This window comes from Schistocerca gregaria, chromosome 5 (assembly GCF_023897955.1).
Source record: "Schistocerca gregaria isolate iqSchGreg1 chromosome 5, iqSchGreg1.2, whole genome shotgun sequence".
NCBI lineage: Eukaryota > Metazoa > Arthropoda > Insecta > Orthoptera > Acrididae > Schistocerca > Schistocerca gregaria.
The window spans coordinates 346,274,417-346,296,494 of NC_064924.1; the positions used below are offsets into that span (position 1 = coordinate 346,274,417).

A 22,078-nucleotide genomic window follows, 5' to 3' on the forward strand; every position below is an offset into this window, starting at 1 on the left:
TTTTTTTACTATTAAAGACAGTGGCACTCTCCTGATCGACACGCTGATCTACCGTGTGGCATCAGAACGCCTGACATAGGGAATTAAAAAAAAGTCTGTTTCCATTATCTTGAACTAAAGAACTCATTTACTGTAGTGAGGTGCTAGATCAGCTTTCTCTCACTGTTCAAGGATGAGTATCGTTAAGGTTCTGATGTCAGTCGAGTCGAAAGCATTTGTGTGTGTGTGTGTGTGTGTGTGTGTGTGTGTGTGTGTGTATGTGTGACGACTTCTTCGCAAATGTGTATAACAAGCTGCAGTGTTCATTGTTGTCCAGGATGCTTAATATCTTTCACACAACGTGATTGACCCTATGCCTTGTTGATAATCATAACGAATACAGCCGGTCACAGTGGCAGAGCGGTTCTAGGCACTTCAGTCCGGAACCGCGCGACTGCTACGGTCGCAGGTTCGAATCCTGGATCGGGCATGGATGTATGTAATGTCCTTAGGTTAGTTAGGTTTAAGTAGTTCTAAGTTCTAGGGGACTGATGACCTCAGATGTTAAGTCCCATAGTGCTCAGAGCCGTTATAACCATTTAGCGAATGCAGGCCGCGCGGGAAACAGCAATCGCCTTAAAACGAAGAGCACATTTGAGTCACTGGGTGTCAACACAGTAGATGGTTAGTTGCGTCATCTGTTGTTACATTCTGTGATAAGTACCTCATTGTGCTTCTATAGCATACCTCTCCCTATTATATCAGTTCAATTTTCACTGTTTCAAGTAGGACTGTGTTTGGGCACGACTCTAACATTTCGAACAGTTTTCGACACAGTTCGGGAAATCCTGAGTTTTGTTCGATGTTTTAATCGGTCCGCGTCTAGTGACTTTCATTGGTACTGTACCCAAGACCTGCCTTATCGTTTATGCTGCTGAAGTGAAGAGGATAACTGGTAACCGACAGCTGAATCAGACCAACCGTAGCATCGGTGATGGAAACGACACACACAACGGTTAACTGTTATCTATTCGGTAGGTAGGTAGGTTGGTTGGTTGGTTGATTTGGGCGGAGGGGACCAAGGAGCGAGGTCATCGGTTCCATCGAATTACGGAAGGATGGGGAAGGAAAACGGCCGTGCTCTTTCAAAGGAATCATCCCGGCATTTGCCTGAAGTGATTTAGTGAAATCACGGAAAACCTAAGTCAGGAGGGCTGGGCGTACTTTTGAACCGTCGTCTTCCCGAATGAGAGTCCAGTGTGTAATCACTGCGCCACCTTGATCGTTATCGTTTATGGCATCGTGCATTTTAATAATAAAACTAACTGTGAAACACGGGCCAAAATATCTTCTGGAGTATATGTCATATGTAACTACGCCTTCTAATCAGTAATTAAGATTTTGCAATCATGTGTCCCGCGACGTAGTGACGTCTGATGGTACTGTATCCAAGAGGGGTATTGCAGCTGTAATTTATTCTCGCCACAGGAATTACACTTAGTTTACGGTGATATGTTCCGTTTGTTAGGCATTTAATTTCTCATTAATTTTCTTCATTGGTGCATCTGAATTGATAAATTTGGTGCAAAGCGGCCAAGAACTTAGAAGTAAATTCGTCAAGTACTTTTCAAGATGTTTGGTAACAACCATCCCCTTTATATATTAACATACACGTACGTTTCAAGTCAGGTTACGAAATCTTACGTTGACAGTGATCTTCCTCTTGTCTTGAAAGTAAAGTACGCAAAATTTCATCAAGAGAGGAATAAAATTGTGGATTGGTATGAATGACAAACAAACGAACACTCTTATTTACATATATAGATACAAGGAACACTAGACACAACATACCAAAATTAACAACGGAACATGTTAATCGACAGCTACATGAGATAATATTTGAGTAGGCATAAATTAGTTAATTTTTAACAGTTGTTTCCTTTGCCAGTTAAGATGATCTTTCTGATATTTTGAAAATGACGTAAGGATGAATAAACAACTAACTTCACAGTCTGGTTGGAGTCGGTAATAGCGCATTTCGCAGCACCTGAGAAGACGACTTGGCATTCGTCGAAATAGTGAGCGTAGATTGGCTTAACATCCGAAAGCACACCCTTTTTTAATGATCTCTAGTAGTGTCAGTTTTTTACTTCTGTTGCTATGTTTGGAGTTTTTTGTAAAAAGGCTGGTCGCTTTCATGTTTCAGGTATCAAACTGCGCAGCAAACGTTTCTCTCAACACCCATAGTTTCGACCACAGTCTAATAAATACAGTCATTCTATTTTCTGGAGCGAAAGTTGTTACCGTTTGGCAGCCAGATCGACACTAGCGGTCCAAGTGGTAAGAAAGCAGTATGTCACATGCGTCGAAAGGATAATGATTGTTTTTAATTATTTTCTCCTTAACTCAATAGTTGCTATGTAGTTGAGTTCCACACGTTAGGAAGTTACCAAGAGACGTGAATTATCGTGAAATACATGTAAAAAAAGCCGAATCACACTGATTGAGTGAGATAAGCTAGAATTCGTTTACGAAGAACTATGGAATATGTCTGTATTTGCAGCTTATTCCTCTGAAAGCAATAGAATCTTGACACATTTCATACATGCGAAGTATATACTCGTGTTTTGTTGCTTGTTGCTATGAGTATAGACACTTTCCTTGACCCTTAGTCAGCTGCGCGGGGTACCGGCACCGCCTGAGGGGCCGTGCCACGGTTCGCGCGGTCCTCTCTCAGGCATGGCTGTGTGTGTTGTTCTTAGCATAAGTTAAAGTAGTGTGTAAGCATAGGGATCGAAGACCTCAGGAGTTTGGTTCCATAGGAACTTACACCACCACTCTGTACCTTGACCTTTTTGCTTTTTATGGAGGCCAGCGATCCGCCTTTTCTAACACTTGACTTGTCTTTGTAATGGACGAATATTTTGTAAATAAATTTTTTTTAGCTTCAAAAGCGAATGCGTTGAAGATTCTTGCCGTGGTTTCTGGTTTCTCTAGTAGTGTTAGTTTCTTACTTCTGTTGCTACATTTGGAGATTTTTGTAAAAAGGCTGGTCTCTCTCGTCATTGGAAAGACTTTTATCGATTTTGGCGACTTTGTTGACTTGACACGTCTGTATGGTTTCCCCTTAAGCTACGGTTGTAGTGGCTTATTTCATACGTTAAATAATGTAGGTATTACATTCAGTAAAGGTCTCCTACTTTCGACATTCACTGATTTGGCTGAAAGTTTGACGATGATAATTCTACTTTGCTGGATAAATATACAACGTCTTTCTGTAAAAGGTCAGTTTTTCTCTTGTTTACTAGCAATTTTTTGTTATTAAAGGAAAACGCCATTAGTCTGAAAATGTCTGTACGTTGCAAGAGAATCGTAAATAAACTGACCTGTAAAACCCAGGCTTGTTACCAAACTAAATGAACACAAATGTCGTACAATTTTCTAGTTATTGTAGATTATTAAGGCACTACATACGCTATTGCAAAAATATTGTTGCAAATCAGTGTACACGTTAGAATTCACACTTATTCGATATCGTAGTGAGAAGTGTCGCTCGCTCGCCGCTTGGAGCGCTGCTATTGCTGTGAGTAACAAAAACGAGACGGAATGTCGCGACTGTTTTCCAGACTGTGGTTTCGACGCCAACATGTGAACGGAAAGGGCTAGTCGTGGCAGGTGAGACTCAGGACAGGAACAGTACGCCAGGGGCGCTGCAGGAGACTACTTGGGCCCGAGTACTGGATTGAGACAAGAAAGTCGTTGGTATAAAAGGAGCCTTGGGCGCCCGGGAATGCAGCAGAGCGCGGTGGCCGCGTGACTCGCCGAGTGTGCATCGCGAGGGCAGAGTGGAGGAGAGAAGAGAGGAGAGAGCAGAGGAGAGAGCAGGCGAACCGGCAACGCGCCGCGGATTTAATTACTGGCCGCCACGTCTGGCGCCGCGACGTCTCAATTACTCGCCGCGTCCGGATTTATGTTTGCCTAAGAGAATTAGATTATTTCCCGTCCGCGTGTAAAACAGCCATTATGTTTTCGTGCGAGCATGAGTTACGAGGCGGGCGCGCGGCTCTCCATTTACGCGGACGCCGTCGGCGCGCCGATAAACGCGCCCCGTGGCCTCGGCGGGCCGGGGGTGGCGGCGGCGGCGGCGGCGCCGGCGCTGGCGGTGGTGCCGGTGCTGAGCGCCGCTGACCTTTGTCTGCCGGCCGGCATCTCGGCGCCCGATGAGTTACGACTGTTGATTTCCTCGGCCCCCTCCGGTGGGGCAGCGAGCGGCGAGCGGGGAGCAGCCGGGCCCGGCCAGCGTGTGCTTAATAATTTCTGAGCGCCGTCGTAAATCAGCCCGTGTGGGCGGTGGGGGCCTGGGCGGCTGGGCCTTCGACGCCCCGGTCGGCCGCCGTGGGGGCGTCGTTCTCGTCACCGTCGCGGGACGCAGCGGCGGCCGCTTAACGAATAAATAAATAACAGCTGTCCCCCGCGCGAACCAGGCGCCATTCGCAGTCGCTCCAATGACAACGCGCCCGACCGTTCGTGAGTTACGGCGCTGTAACCCGCATTACTGCCGCGCACGGTCCGCTGTAGGTACTTGGCCCTGAGACAGTTAGCCGCGGTGACGCTCAGTTACGCATAAAATTATACAAGCAGCTCAGTCTCTTTAGACTACTTCGTATCCTGGGTTTAAACCAAAATGATCTCCTAAAAGTTTCCATTAATATTTTTCTGTTCTTGGGGGCCCGCTATAATGATAAGAGACTTTTCAGCTGTAGTTGAAATCAGTCCTTATGAACATCATACTCCGCAAGCCATCTAACAATGTGTGGCGGAGGGTATTTCTGGTACTAAAAACTGATTCCCCTTCCTGTTCCACACGCGAATGCCGCGTGGGAAGAATGACTGTTGGTAAGCATCTCCATAGCTATAATTTGTCGAATTTTCTCGTCGTGGTCATTTCGCGAGATGTATGTGGGAGCAAGTAATATGTCGTCCGACTCTTTCCGGAAAGTTCTCTCTCGAAATTCCGGCAGTAAAACTCACCGTAATGCTCAACGCCTCTCTTGTAGCGTCTACCACCCACGTTTGTCGAGCACCTCTGTAACGCTCTCGCGCCGACTAAACGGATCCATCACAAACGTGCTACTCTAGTATTTAACGTCTTCTCTATCGTTGCATCACTCCTACCTGGCAAGTGTCCCACATTGATGAAGAGTGCTCCAGAAACAGTTGAACAAGCGCCTTGTAAGCCACTTACTTAAGATTCTCCTTATGAAACTCAGTCTGGCATCTGCATTACTACCGTTTGTTTTATGTGGGCACTCCACTTCAGGTCGCTCTGGATAGTTACTCCTACACATTTTATTGTAGATTCCGTTTCCAGCAATTCGTCATCAGTAGCGCGCAGTAGTGGGATTCTTTTCCTGTGCGTGCCCTGTATTTTACATTAACTTTCATGGTCAACAGCCAGAATCTGCAAAATTCGTAAATTCTCTGCAGGTCCTTTTCAAATCTGTATTGTCTTCTGGCGTTGCTACTTTCTTATGTACAAGTGTATTATCTGCGAACAGCTTTAAGAAGCTTCTACAGCTTTTATCACTGGCTGTTCACACGAACCCCGTAACTATTACCCGCTTATCAACACTTGTACCACACACCTTTCTCACAACTGTTATTGCTGCCAGTACATAATCTCTGCAGCTAGCACGAGACTTGTCATTTACTCTTAACCTCTCTCTGCAACACATCAGTAATCCATTTTGTCGAACTTCAGCGACGATAATCTTTAAGAGTACTATTATTTTTTACTACAATATCGACAGAAACACCGTAAACGATAGGAAGATGATGGACATATATTAAAAGAAAAGAAAGAATACATTAACGAGCTCCAGTTGCAACAACCTTATTCAGAATGTACTTTTAAACTAACGATAACATACCAGTTTCCGTCGAAACACTTTTCTAAACGTGCATATTGTGCACTTCATCATTCCACAATTTTCCGGATGGAGACACGTCTTTCTGTGGTTTTCTTTTCCGTTTTTGGTACAAGAGCAGAGTTGACGCTGTTTATCTGATTAGAGGAGACTGCTCTTTTCAAGTTATGCAGATGAGTATCATACTTTCTTCAGTGCCAAACTGAATTGCTCGGCCTGTAGGTTGTCAGTTCCGCTGACAAAATAATCATCATTAATCATTTGACCGTTAGGATAGAAGAGGCTGCGGCGTACAATTTCTGATGACCAGATTGTGCAACAAAGTTAAATTTTAATCGCCTCCGCTAAGTCTTATGGAGTAATGGCATGTGGAATTTTTTATGGTGCCTTGTCCTTTGCACGTTGCTTCGCGCTAACAACTCACAAGATTTCCCTGAATTTGCTATGTTACTATTGGTTCTCACTGTGCAGTTGCCTTTCAGCAAGCAGAGCAGGAAGCATCCAGTGTTTTATTGGGCAAGGTTGTGATACGCCTTCTGCTTCCTCCGCATCATGACCTCTCTCATCCAATTAGGAAGAAGGGAGGAAAGGGGAGAGGGGAGCCTCACAATTACTGCACATTTCTGCTCTAGCTGTTTTAAAATCAGTTCATAAAGAACCGCCAGACCTGAGATTCTTCTAATTGCTATACAGCATGATGGAAACACTTTCAGAATAAATAAACTCTTACGCTACCGAGTCATGCGAAGAGGAGGATAAATCCGAGGCAATGCATTATTGAAAAGTAAGTACTGATGCTTGTAACATAGCACCGGACCTTGAAGTTCAGGCTATTGAGAAACTTATATCTAGAACTAAAATATTTCTCTAAATCGCCTTTGTAAATGCACTTACATTTTTCCACTCAAATATTTTGTTGTGGACTATTAACAACTTGATGTCACATTGAGACATTTATTAATACAAATTCAGTGCATTTCATTGTAATGACCCTAAAAATATGCGTACAAGTCTTATCGTTCCTATGTAACACGAAACACCGTTGGTAGCATAGTTGGCATAATTTGTTGCACAGCTGCAAAAGAGCGTATTTTCAGTTGTTGAACATGATTGATTTTCACGAGATGCACCTCAGTTTCGATAGACCCCAGATGAAAAGTTGTGTAGGCGTTAAATCGGTCGATCAGGAAGTCCACGGCCTCGACGATTCACGGCCAACTTATCTCCCAGGATCACCAGCACTCAGGTATCCTTGGACAACTATGCAAATGCCTGGAGTTGCTCCATCTTGATGGCAAACGATAGTATCCAAAACGTCATCCTCAAGCAAATGTGCATCCAAAAACTGTTCCACGAGGTGAAGACAGGTGCTACCAGTTACTATTTTCTCAGCAATCTTGAATGGTTCATACGCTTTTCATCTTGTAATTCACATCCACATATTTACTTTTGGAGTGTTCCATTCCCGTTTCTGTAATGCATTTGGCTTTTTATTTGCTCAAATACTGCAGTTGTGTCTGTTCACAAGTCCACAGATGTGAAATGTTGCCTAGTTGAGCACAGAATGGGCTGCATTAAATTTGCATTTATAAAGGCATAAGCCGTGGTACACAGCGTGTCCGGCAGCATAGTTCTCAACTTCGTCTACTTCTACATGGATATTCTTGCAAATCACACTTAAATGCCTGGCAGAAGATTCATCGAACCACATTCACAATAATTCTCTGTTATTCCACTCTCGAACAGGGAGCGGAGAAAACGAACGCCTATATCTATCCATAAAAAATGGTTCAAATGGCTCTGAGCACTATGGGACTTAACATATATGGTCATCAGTCCCCTATAACTTAGAACTACTTAAACGTAACTAACCTAAGGACACCACACAACACCCAGCCATCACGAGGCAGAGAAAATCCCTGACCCCGCCGGGAATCGAACCCGTGAACCCGGGCGTGGGAAGCGAGAACGCTACTGCACGACCACGAGATGTGGACTACATCTATCCGTGCGAGCTCTAATTTCCCATAGTTTATTACGATGATCGTTTCTCCCAACGTACGTTGGCGTCAACAAAATATTTTCGCATCCGGTACAGAAAGTTGGTGATTGATATTTCGTGAGATGATCTCGCCGCGACGAGAAATGCCTTTGTTTGAACGATGTCCACTCCAAATCCTGTATGATGTCCGTGACAGCCTCTCCCCTATATCTCCATAATACAAAACGTGCTACCTTTCTGTGTACCCTCTGGTTATACTCCGTCAGCCCTATCTGGCAAGGACTCCCCGCCCCTCACCCCCGCGCAGCAATACTCCAAGAGAGACGGACAAGCTTAGTGTAGGTAGATTCTTTAGTAGAACTGCTGCAGCTTCAAAATGTTCTGCCAATAAACCGCAGTCTCTGGTTCGCCTTCCCCACAACATTTTCTGTGTGTCCTTTCCAATTTAAGTTGTACGTAATTTTAATTCCTACATATTTAGCTGAATTTTCGGGTTTCAGATTTGACTGAGTTATCAAGTAAGACACTTTTCATGGTCAATCTTTAACTTTATGAACAATTTGAATATGGTAGTCATGAATGATAGTCTGAAATGCAGTGTTTTCAACACAGTCGTATGTATGTAATACCAAGTTCCCTGCTTAGTCTTGTGAGTTATGCTGAGTAGCTGTGAGTAATCGCATCCTGAATCCTCTCCACAGCTTCATCTGCTACAGTCTGCCTTCCCGAACGCCGTTCTTCAATAACACAACCAGTTCGCTTGAATTTAATGACTATGTCCGGAAAGGAACGTCTGATAGGAGCTGGTTTGTGAAATTTACGCTTGGAAGTGTTCCTCGACTTCTCATATAACATTACATGTAGTCAATCGGAATAAGAGGTAGTCTTTCATCTGCTGTGTACATTCTTTTACAATGAAGCTTTCTTGCAGGTTAAAACTGTGTGCCGGACCGAGACTCGAACTCGGGACCATTGCCTTTCTCGGGCAAGTGCTCTACCAACTGAGCTATCCAAGCACGACTCACGCTCCGTCCTCACAGCTTTACCTCTGCCAGGTCCCGAGTTCGAGTCTCGGTCCGGCACACAGTTTTAATCTGCCAGGAAGCTTCATATCAGGGCATACTCCGCTGCAGAGTGAAAAATCTCATTCTGGATTCTTTTACAATACCTACAAAAAACTTAAAAAACTTTAACATTGTTACAGAAGCAGCAAGGGACTTTATAAAAACTCTGCATTTTTGTTATATTACCCCTATTTGCTTTTTTACTTCCCATCCCATGTCGAATTCTCACCTGTGACTTTTCCTGGTGCCACCATCTTGCTTCTTGTAAGAGGGAGATGGGCAGGTTGACGATTCAGTGTGACTTCGATACGTCCAAATTCTAGAATGCGAATTACAGGGCCCTGTATCGTGTTTCTGGAGTAGGTGGTAACCGAACCTATCATTGACTCATGTGGCTTTAGGTATCAGCCCAAAAACATAAACCCACGCCAGACCGTCGTTAATCCTGCGCGCGGATTCGATGTGAATCTGGCTCGCATTCCTATGGCACACGCAGACGCTCGACGTGTAACGCTATACGAGCGGGTGAAGCGATAAAACTCTTATGCGACCATTTGAATATTCGCGCATCCAGCGCCTGCAGAGTTCGTAAACGAGTGCGTAAACGGCGGGCAGGCAAGCTGCAGGCGGCTGCGATTTGTCGCCGCATTTGTGTAAATCTGTGGCCGGCATTCCAGGACAAGTAGAAAGGAACCTGTCGGGCAGCGCGAGCTTAGAAAGGAAAACAAACCAGTTTGCGGGATTCTGAGGTCAGCGGCTGTCTGGCTGCTCGGCCGCCCGGCCGGAATCTTTTGCATCGCAACTGCGGCGCTCCCGGTCGCGTCGCCAGGCGCGCCAGCTGCTGCCTCAAAAGCTGCCACAGCTGGTGCAGTGTTTTCATTGAGATGCAGAAATTACTTCCGGTCTCGTGTTGACGTGTCACGGTACCTCACTCCTAAGACAAGTCGGTGCCATCGCTCAAGCCTCGTGGCGTCATTCGTTTGTTTTGAACCAACATACATAGGAGTATTTGCACTCAAAAACCGTTCAAAATTATGATGTCAAATGAAATACATTATTTGACGTTAATTATATGTTTATTTATAAAATGGACAAACCTGATATGTAAACTATTACGAGATATATCTCTATTCAGTGTCACACTGTAGCTCATCGTCCTCTTCGTCACCTTTGCTTCCTCTGTAGTCTCGTCGCTAATTTTTTCATCTAGGAGGTAAAGACGGTCAGCTTGTGACCATTAGACTGATGGCCTATTGCGAAAATGGGACACTTTTCATATGGTGCCTTGATCTGCTACAACTGATATACTGTCTGAATGTAGTAATAATCTGTGTAGTACGTCTCTGCTAAATAACACGCGAAAATTTACGAGCAAAATTTATTCTGCATTGTCATTTGGACTTGTTACGGACCTCAGCTGCTTCCTCTGATAGTTGGTCGATAGTCAGAATTGCTTTAGACATGATTTCGGTACCATGCACCAAAAGTAGGTGAATATTGGATACATACCAGCCATACAAATCTGCGTCAATTCTTCCAGTTTCAGGAGCAAAAGCATCAGATTTCGTAGTATCAACACTGTCGCCATTCTAAATCATTTCCAGGGTTCCTTTCATCATTCACTTAAATCTACACTGAGGGCAGTGAGTCGAGAACAGCATACCGGGTCGGCAAAAAAATCTTCTGCATGAGTTGCTGTCATTTATTTTCCCTCACCCAACAGAAAACATTACATTCCCAAGATTCTGAGATAACAAAAACACCCATAGAATTACTGTCTGTAACGTACAATTTAAACAATAAACAAGTATGGTACGATATAAAGTACTTGTACATACTTCTAATTTCCATATTGAGTAGGTGTTATTATATAAACTTAACCACAAAAGAGAGAGAAACAAGCATAATAGACAAGAGCGCACCGACAAGCACATGTATTTTTCTCTACGCTGGTTCCTGACGGACTTTGTCACAGGTAGCGTGAGCGTAGTTGAAAATTCTGGACGATAGACTGCCAGGTTATCAATCTTTAAGAATAACATATCCAAAGAATTCTAAAGTAACTGGCGATTTTGATTCTTGACTGATTTTACAATGCATGGTGCATCCAAAGCAGAAGCCAAGACTTGAGGCGCTGTTATGTCATTAGAAAGCGAAAAGCTCATACAGTATCAACACCTGAAATGCTTGGATACTGAATTATGGAACTGTTGACGCTTGAAAGTTCAAGACACATTGCATTCCAAGGTCGGTTGAGGCACGTAATTCAAACAATGTAACACTCCTACACGTTTCCGTTGGCATATCCGAGAGATGGGAAATTCACGTTAATATCAGGTCGATAGATAACGCAATACTTTTCAGTAGTGAATAGTAATAAAACATTTCTTTCTAGAGGAGTCTTGGAAGCATATAAAACCGTTCACTTGTATTCTCATGTGTTCGGAACTCATTGCAGTGCCAAATATTATATTCTCATTTTTGTGAGATGTTGTGAATCATTAGTAGGATTTCCAGTCTTGACATAAGCTTTTCTTCTTACTTTTATACGAGGGGAACGATCCACAACCGTTGTCCACCATATCTGGTATATCTGGTACATCTTTTCCTTGATCAGCAAGACATTCATGTACGAAGTCCCAGCAATAAGGATGTGAATATTATTAGAATAAACAATTGTAATAGAGAACTCGTAAAATTACAAGAAAATTTTCACTTACAGACAACCAATGCAGTGAACAAGAAAGTAGTACATGACCAAACTAATATAAGCAACAATTCACTGGTCATGTTAGCCACTAAAACAATAACAGGCTAACTTATAGAACATAATGATTTAAAGCTATTCTTCCGGATATACGCATAATATTTTGACAACCGACCCATCCGTCTTCTTCAGGTGCTGCGAGTTTCACATATATAGTTACACAGATGGACAACATCCTCAAGAAATTAATAACAATAATAATAATGTGACGATGTAGAAAACAAAATAACTAACACCGTCGGAAACAGGCCTTGAAAACCCAACGGTACCGACCGACCGCCGTGTCATCCTCAGACCTTAGGTGTCACCGGATGCGGATTCGGAGGGGAATGTGGTCAGTACACTGCTCTCCCCACCGTTGTTAGTTTTTGAGACCGGTGTAACTGCTTCTCAATGAAGTAGCTCCGCAATTGGCCTCACAAGGGCTGAGTGCAACCCGATTGTCAACAACACTCAGCAGACCTGAACGATGACCCATCCAAATGCTAGCCAAGCCCGACGGCGCTTAAATTCGGCGATCTGAGGGAACCAGTGTTACCACTGCGACAAGGCAGTTAGCAATACGATATAGTTATAAATAAACTAACGTTAAATAGTGCGCAAACATAAAGAAGCCGTTAGTTTCGGCGTGTTAAGGGATTCATTCCCTTTATAATGGACTTTCTGGGGTTTCACTCATATTTTTATTTATTTTATCAGAACACATATGGTTTCTGTTGTTATGATACATAAACCTTATGCGTTGTGGTAAAGGAAGTAAAAATGCATGTCAAACCGTCTCAACTTCCGTTATGAAGAAAATATGCGGCTTCACACATCTTAAACAACGGCAATAGGGCCAGCAGAACCAAAAAGGCTGTTAGAAAACGTGAGGTATTTACAAATCTACCAACATAAATGCACCTTCTTAGCACCATGTAATAGCGGAAAATAAAAATATCCGACTGAGTATAGCACAATAAGTTCTCGAACATATTTGGGAAAAGTAAAACAAACAATCCACTAAAGTCTTGCCGTAAGGCGGAATATCTCACCAGTTTTTTAGGCAATCCCGGAAAGAAAGAAGAGCATCAACATGCACAAAGAAGATTATTTAAGTAACCGGATTACTCGAATTATGTCATATCGGTTCTTCCATCATGGAGTCTTTGCTTTATCATGCAAACTGCGCAAACTATACCTTAACGCATCTGGCTGCATACTTGGGAACGTATTTAAGCTGTCTTAGAATTATTTTAAGTATGTGCGCTGAATTATAGTGGTTGCTGCAACCTTTAGGACAGCATTCGTACGTCAGACTTTATTCTTCTCTTCTGAAACGCTTTTACGAAAGTTAAACGTCGATAGTAATTAACTATCCATGCTAAACTGTGAATCCAAGGCAACTATTCACTCAAGCAAATTTAAAGAGCCTGAACTGCCTGCAGCCAAAAACATACTATATGTTTTGAAACCGTCTCTTGTAAAGCACTACATTCATCAAGCAAGCGTTCAGACTGATATAGGTTATTTTTCATATTGTTGCACCGGCACACAAGATGTAAAAAGTAAGACCATTTCAACAAATATTTGATATTAATACTGAAAATCAGCACTAAGCTGACAATGATGTATAATAGTATTAAAAGCTTTAGCTTTCTTCTTTATAAAAGTATAATCTTAGAAGGAAAGCGATGAAATACTCCGACAGGGTGGCAACATGTTCTTCATTTCGCAGCACACGATGTATATCATTTCAAGGGAAATCCTTACACAAACTGTGAAGTACTCCAGACTGCTGTAGACAGTAAGTTGAGAAAATGTTCTCTACATTAAAATGTCGTAAGACACTTTTTTATTCCTACAGCATTTCGCCTCCTGCAGTGTTCTTCACACAGATTTCTTTCTTTGCCACTTCTTTTTATTATCTCTCCATTACGCCCCTAAACATCACATTTAGCTTTTTACGGTCTCTTCGAAGAACCACATTTGCAATACTCCGAGTTTTTTCTTCTCTAATTTATCCACAGTTGACCTTTCACCACAGTATGATACTGTGATCCAGGCATAATGTTTCAGGAAATTTTGATAACAGTAGACCTCTACAGGTAGAAACTTTTCTCAGCCCCCACCTTACGTCTGCTTTTAATCTTTCGCCTGCTAATGTTATTCTGCGTAATACTGGTTCTCACAGAGCATTTGTTTTCATACATCTACAGTTAAATAACTCTCTACTACGTTTCCTATTTCTCTTAAGAACTTTTGTATTCATTTACGTATTCTTAACTCTGAAGGTGTGTCACATACATTGTCTTTGCCTTTCAGCTAATATTCTGTACTTTTGGCTAGATGGGCTAAAGTTAACTTCGGTATTTGTTCTCTCTTCACTTTTATTCGTCATACTGCATGTTTTTATAGTTTTGTGTGCGCTTCTTCTACACGAAAGTCGAACAGTGACAACATGTCACGCTGTTAACACACTCCTTGAGACGAATAGTTTGTTTTTATTTTCCCACTTTCATTAGTCATTATTCATATATTTTTATTTATTGATTGATTCACTTATTCTGTGGCAGGATGAAGAAAATTAGCTTCCCGTTTACACCTAACATCTGCACGTTTTACTTACATTCATTAATGCACACATGTTATGAGAAGTCTTATATCTAATGTTGAATCCTACACTGGGAAATAAATAAAGGAAACTGCAATAACTGTAACAGGAAAAACATAGTTTAAATTCGTTCGTGCAACTGTAATAACACAGACAAATTACAGACAGTTTTAAACTGTGGGCTCTGGCAGTAATGCACGTGTGAAAGGGTAGGGAGATGCAAAGAAATATGAAGCCGATGGAACACAAATAACGAAGATAGGGCAAGAGTAAGAGGCACTAGTGACTGACAAAAATGAAGACATTGCTTTTCTGTAAGAGGGAGGAGAGAAAAGACAGAGGGAAAGAGACTGGGTGGGCGGCGGGGGGGTGGGGGGGCATACAGCCGTATGTTTCTTTTTGGGGACATTTTAAGAGGTTGACAAAAAAAGTGCTTCAGCTTTCTTTAAATGCAACAAGGCAGAGTGCAAGATAGCTTGTTCCACAGAAAGACAGCAGCAATAGAGTGGGATTTTGTGAGTGTTTTAATTATTTTAGTATACTAGAGAGGGGATACGTTAGGTTGCAATTATAACGAGACGATGCTGGGTAGTGGGTAGTATGTGCACCGTGAAGCTGCACAGCTCTGCACAGATGCATTTCGCATAAAGGCTGTGTGGGTGTATTTGCGGATATCCATAATAATAATTATATTGTAGTTAAAAGTTCAAGGACGGTGCCAAAATGTTCCCAAATTTCCATTATAAACAAATAAATGAAGTTTGATATAAAATTACTAAACCCATCAACGTTTCTCTTACACACATTTTCAATAAAACTGTGCAAGGCTAATTCCTTTGAAAAGCAGCACATTAAAGGGATTTTTCATTATGATGTATTAATGAATATTTTATAAAAGAAATTTATGACTAACATTTAACAGTACACAAGATGCGACGGCAACTTTTACCATGACTTCACATAACTTTCCCAAAGTTACGGAAAACTTCCAAGACATTTTCACAAAATACGTTTCAGTAAATTCTTCATTTGCGTTTCCCAGTGTTGCAGAAATGCTTTCAAGAAAACTTCACAAAAGCCGTTTCAGTAAATTCTTCATTTGTGTTTCAGTAAATAAGATAGGAAGTTGTGACGTACGGAAACTGCAATGAAACGTGAATATCTATGTTGTGTGGAAATGTGATGACGATCTGCTTGCAATTTCGTAGTCCCAGGAATGTAATTTACGAGATCCGACCTCAGCAACTGAATACTTAGGACAGGCGCAAGTCAACCATCAGAGATACGTAGATGTGTATGCAAATGCGGGTATGAAACTTCAAATTGCAATCCGGACATCGACAGCATTTCTCTTGTCCACGCAGAGTTCTACACGTAGCGTCTGGTAGTAACGCAAGTTGGTGGCCGTAACCAACTTACCTGAACGTACAGAGCGCTGACATGGTCAAAAAGACGGATGTTGCAGATGTAACTCACACAAGCATTCGAAATTAGTTCTAATCGTCTAAAGAAGTGTCTCTTAAACTGCGTTTCACGGAACTCCTGGGTTTCGTGGGGTTCAATAAATGGTTCAGCAATACTTGTGGCGTTCAACAAATATTCCACAATACTTCCTTAAAACTTTCAAGAAAGTAACTTTCAGAAATTATGAAATTACTATGTCTACAAAATTTAAAAAAAGATCACATAACAACAAACCCTCACTTGCACTTACTAATTTGGGTAGTCGGTTCGAGTGCGACACGGAGGCTGTATTACCAGCCTTGGAGAGGGCGAACTCAACCAAGAATTGCTCACGGCGTAATTGTAGAAAGGCACTGAAACCGCCTTCTCCGACCGTCTCACGGAGCAACCGCATGCATATCAGACCGTATCTGATTGCCGTTTGTCGTCAGAGAGGTGATACGCCTTACGCTTTCTAACCTTAATGTACAGGGTGTTTTAAAAAAAAAAAAGCCAATTAGTCCTAGTGCTTGGTCATAGCTAGATGCAAAGTTCCTGCGAACGAAAACCTGTTGAGGTATGGACTAGTTTGTTCTCTCATTTGCATCTGTTTATTACGTAGTAGACTCTATAGGCAGAGCTGTATGTGGTAAACACGCATACTGATAGACCCTTAAGCCGTTCTTCGCAGTGAATCACGCACAAATAAGCCGGGCTCCTTTCGCATTGTGTTACATGCATTTGTCACAAACTCCAGTAACGACTGCATGCTGTCAACGGATTGGACAAACACCAATGCTCTTAAATGTCCCCATGGCCAGAAATCTAACTGATTCAGGTCTGATCGGTGAATGGCGAGGCCATACGGCGACACTACTTCGGTCAATCCATCGCCCACGAAACGTTGCGATGAGGTACTACCATAAGATCCGTAGAAAAAGTGGTAGTACCTCGTCTTGCGTAAGCAGTAGTCCTTTCTTTCTGCAAGGATAACGTTCTCTAATAGTGCTGGTAATAGATCGCCCAGAAATCGATGATACACGGCACGTATTAACTACCTGCTGAAGTGTATATAGCCTAATGAGTCTGTCATCGACAATTCCTGTACATATACTGGCACTATAGCAATCCTGATGCCTCATCGCCATGACTACTTGAGGATTTGTATTTGCTCACACGTGCATATTGTCATAACTGACAAAGTAAGCTCTTGTACGCCTTCTGTTTGTGCGACCAATACGTGGGAAAATACTACGTTAAAAATTAAAAAAAAAAAACATCCTGTATATACAGGGTTATTCAGCTGTCCCTACCGATCCATATTATGCAACCCGCACTGCGGCTGTATCAGGAACGGTATCTGGACAGGCGATAGCCATGTTGTCGATGTAAGTCCCCTCTCAGGGGAAACGGAATCGTACTGTAAAAAATACAAGTGAAGATTGGCCATCAGTTACAGGGTGTTTTTGGACCAACATATATCTTAATTCTGCCGTACATATCCAAGTGTCTCCAATCTTTCTTCGTGTCATTAGCGGTGCAGTCATACAGATTTTGGACGTCTTTGCAACTATATTCCCTTTATAGTACCTAATATTTCGTCAATGGTTCAGAAACATTGCCTTATAAATTGTGTTTCACCATTGGAAACAACGAAGTCAATAGGAGTTATCAAAATGGGAAGTGCGAAAATAACAGTTTTCTGGTATACGATCCTATAATAAGATAAATGATAGGATGATTCAGCAGTCTCTACAGATGTCGGTTTATGCTACCCCATATGACAGAACAACGTTGTTGTTCAATTCGTTCTGGAAATGTGTAGCACATTTTCAAAATTTCGTAGAATAACATTAAGTATACGAAGGCATCTTAGACCTACTCTACAATTTTTGTGTATGATACTAGTTTAGTACATTAACGCGCCAAGTCATATGTTAATCTTTTCGTTGGGATATGTACTGGAATGTTGTTACTTCCACATTTCCAATGTTTATGTCTCCTGTTAATTTCGTTGTTTCTGATAATGAGACACACTTTAGAAGACTTGTTTTCTGAACCTTTTATGAAAAATTAAGTGCTATAAACGGAATAAACTGAAACTGAGACATCGGAAACCTATAAGACTACAACGCTAATTACGCAAAAAAGACTGGAGACACTTTGATAAGTATGGCAGAAGCAAAGTATATATTGGTTCAGAAACACTTTTCAACTCATGGCCAGCCTTCACTTTTTTTTTTCGGTATGGTTCCGTTTCCTAACAGTCACCCAAAGCTCTGAGAGGGAACTTATATATCGATTATGTGGCTGTCGCCTGTATGGATACCGTTCCTGATACAGACGTAGTACGGGTTGCATAAAACGGAACAGTAGGGGCAGCTGAATTACCCTGTGTAAGTGTATATTTGTTATAGATTCTACAGCTCTTTTCCTGGCTTGATAAAATCTTTAACCCGTATAATGGATGAGTGTCTATATGCTTGCTATAGAAATCTACAGTTCTATTCCTAGGCTGATACAATTTTGGGCACTTCAAAAATGGTTCAAATGGCTCTGAGCACTATGGGACGTAACTGCTGAGGTCATCAGTCTCCTAGAACTTAGAACTACTTGAACCTAACTAACGTAAGGACATCACACAGATCCATGCCCGAGGCAGGATTCGAACTTGCGACCGTAGAGGTCGCGCGGTTCCAGACTGAAGCGCGTAGAACCGCTCAGCCACCCCGTCCGGCTTGTGCACTTCTTTTTAAAAATACATTCGTTTATAGAACATTGCATGAATAACATTCTGTAGAAACGAATGACAGGGTCTTCGATAAAAGTAGACGTTAACGAGGGTTTCACTTATCGAAAAGATTAAGAAATGCTGGTCTAGAATTTTCACTGCTCGTGGCCGTGTTGGATTACATAGCAACAGTGGAGATCTGGCGAAACAAGAGATTCGACCAGTTAACATTGCACGTCTAGTGGAAACATTACCGCTAGGAAGGGCACGTAGGACGATGTGACGGCCAGATGGCGCGGCGCGGCGGCCGCTCGCAGCGGAAGTGGCGTTCCGGATGCGGAGAGCGTGCCTCAGCCGCCGGCTACGGACCGGGCCCGCTAGGCTCCCACAGGCCGGCAAGGGGAGGAGGGGCGAGGCGATGGCGGCGGGGCGCGCTCGTCAGCGCGGAAAGCCGCCCGCCAGATCTGCCCGCCGATATATTTATTGGCGATGCACACACGCGCCTACATATTTCAAGGAGGTGTCTGTCGGGAAAAATCGAGGCCGGCCATCGCTTCTTAATCGCGCGGCACGAAGCGCGCCCCGCGCGGCCCAGCCGGCCGTGATTTAGTGGACGGCGGGAGATACGCCGCACCGGCCCGAGCCGAGCGCATCCGCCGGCCGAGAAATTAAAAGTCGTGCCTCAATAAATAACTGGCAAAACAAACAGAACATAAATACGGCGCCGCGGGGGCGTGCGCGGCGATGACACGGGCCCGGGCGGAGGCAGAGGCAGGGGAACAGGCAGAGAGCGAGAGGCGCCCACCTGCTCGCCGGCCGCTGGCCGCGCTCCCACACCGGAGCCGGCGCTCCAGCGTGCTCTGTGCCTTACCCAGCGGTGGGCGGGCACTACGCCACGGGGTGAGGACTCTGCCGACGAACGGAGCTCTGCCAGGTTCCTTCCCTGTTTTCCATCACTCAGGATAGTTTCAGTACTAATTTTCTAATCAGCTCTGTTTGACGCTTACTTTATTAGCAATCGATCTCGACGCCTCTCTTGGTTACATTTTCAACCACGTAAATATCAATATAAATTAAAATATTGCCATCAATATGGCCAGTACAGTGCCAAGTACGGAGAAATAATAAACACGTATGTTTTACTAGTAACCGTACAACAGGCGTAACAATAAATACGTATATGAATGTCTCACATTGTAAAATGGACTACGTAACAACAATACAAAATACCTGACAAAAATGAGACACGGTTAGATGTCAACGCAACTTCGTACACGTACACACCATCAGTGTGACTGGAGCTGCTGTTTGGCGTGACAGGTAGAACAGCCACCAGAGTGCATTAGCATAGTTCGTGTTTTCTACTGTTCGCTGTTAAGTATACGGACACGACGTGTAGTGGCGTGAGAGGGTGTTTATGAGCACCAGACAGAGTTTCAAATGGGCCTAGTAGTAGCTCCCTGTTTCGCCGTCTGGTCGATTAGGGTAGTATCCAGATTTGTAGGACATTCGGATTGGACAGTAACCCGATGTGGGACTGCATGGAAATGTGTCGGCAGACTTAATCATCGCCAAGATTCCGATCGACTGTGTCTGCTCAACACAAAATAAGATCTGATCAACACAAGATAATACGTGCACCAAGCACAACTGCGCCTGCGTTCTGAGAACAAGTAATCGACTCCTTGCAAATTTCCGTGTCATCCAGCACCATTCTTCGGACAATCCGGCACCTCGACCAGGGAGTTACTGTCCCTTGCTCACGCTCTGTTAACGCCAGAACACAAACTCCTGCGTTTGGCGTGGTGCAGTGGCCGGTAAGCACGGACTGCTGAAGAACTGCGTCGTACTGTGTTCAACGCTAAAGTGAGGTTTTGCACTTTCGCGTATGACCATCGTCAACCAGTATGCCAGCGACCTGGAGAGAGGTCTCATTTTTCTCATGTTTTCGAGACCCATAGCGGTGTTGCTCCTGGCCTCACTTTGTGGAAAATCATCGAGAATGACATCGGGTCACGGCTGGTAATAACTGAAGGAACTCTGACGACCCAACGGAAGGTTACGAACATCATGCACGCTCATGCGTCACTTCTGATGTGTTATTTTTCAACAGGACAATGCTCGTTCACACATGCCACATAACTCTACGAATTGTCAGCGGCATGTTGGGGTATTCCTGTGGTCAGAAATATCCCCACATCTGTCCACGATATAACATGTGTGGGACCAGCTCGTATGTCAACTCCATCTCAGTATCAGTATCCACGCTATCAAGACCTAGTTACAACAGTTGTACGAAGGCTTACATCAGGACAGGATACAACGGCTTTCTGACCCCTTCCCAATCGAATCAATGCATGCATCAATCTGGCGCGGGTGCAACGTTATAGACGGCCGCGGTGGCCGTGCGGTTCTAGGCGCTTCAATCCGGAACCGCGCGACTGCTACGGTCGCAGGTTCGAATCCTGCCTCGGCCATGGATGTTTGTGATGTCCTTAGGTTAGTTAGGTTTAAGTAGTTCTAAGTTCTAGTGGACTGATGATCTGAGATGTAAAGTCCCACAGTCCTCAGAGCCATTTGAACCATTTTGCAACGTTATACTGGTATGTGGGCACACACTGTCAAGTTCTTTGTACATTTGGATTGATTTTGTAATCACTTAAGTAACATCACAGACCCAATCAACTCGCGAAGTTTAAATTCTTTTCACTCTCCTCTTCACCATTTTTTTTTTCTTTTGCCACGGCGTCTATTTATTTCCTAATACGAAACTGGAGAAGAAGGAGCCGATCGAGATTTGGATGGGGATTCCCAGATCCGGCATTTTTCTTACAACTAAGAGAAACTTCCCCAAAACATTCATCTGAACCGAGAGATACGAAATACTTTTAATTTAATTCTGGGACAGTATGTCACAGACTAAAAATGGAAAGCCTAATGTAAGTAAAACCGTATTTTCTTACGTGTTCATACATAGTCAATGACTCGTTCGGCGTGGACAGTATATCTAAGTCTTCCCAACCAAATGTGGATTTCCTTTTGTTCCATTGACGCCACATCACCACCTCCGTGATCCCCACTTCTTTACAGGGCACGGAATTGTTTATTTCCCTTTATTTCACTTGTGGACCATTTTTTTAGAGCCTTCAAGGTTCGCAAGCCTGTGCTCGAAGCTTTTATTTTAATTCTATTCTTATTTTCTAGGAGACGCGTTAAGACTAATGACTTAGGGACTTTCAGTTTATGACAGGGTTTTCATTCGAAATTACGTCTCGGGTGAGCAGTACAATGTTTCTCTGTTGTTGTACTATGGTGTGGATTCTTTCCGAACTAACATTGATCACTTCGATTAATGTGTTCATACTGAATTCTTCGTGCAAGACTTGTGTTCGGATGTACGTAGGTGTTCTTAGTATCCCTCTTAGGACTTTATTCTGTACAATTTAAAGTTTGATAATTTATGACTTGGTTGCTAGTCCCCATGATGCGCTGCCCCGTAGTTTCTTAGCCAGTACTATCACCTTGTAGTGCTTTACTTTTAGTGGCACGCTTCATTCTTTGCTGATGTATAG

General features: G+C 43.1%; 1 non-coding gene across 1 annotated transcript; it reads right to left on the minus strand.

Annotated features, from left to right (window-relative positions):
* Positions 1-8,850: 8,850 nt before the first annotated feature.
* On the minus strand, positions 8,851-8,925 carry Trnas-aga (transfer RNA serine (anticodon AGA)). Its single transcript has one exon. It is a non-coding gene; the product is annotated as a tRNA-Ser (tRNA).
* Between the last annotated feature and the right edge of the window lie 13,153 nt (positions 8,926-22,078).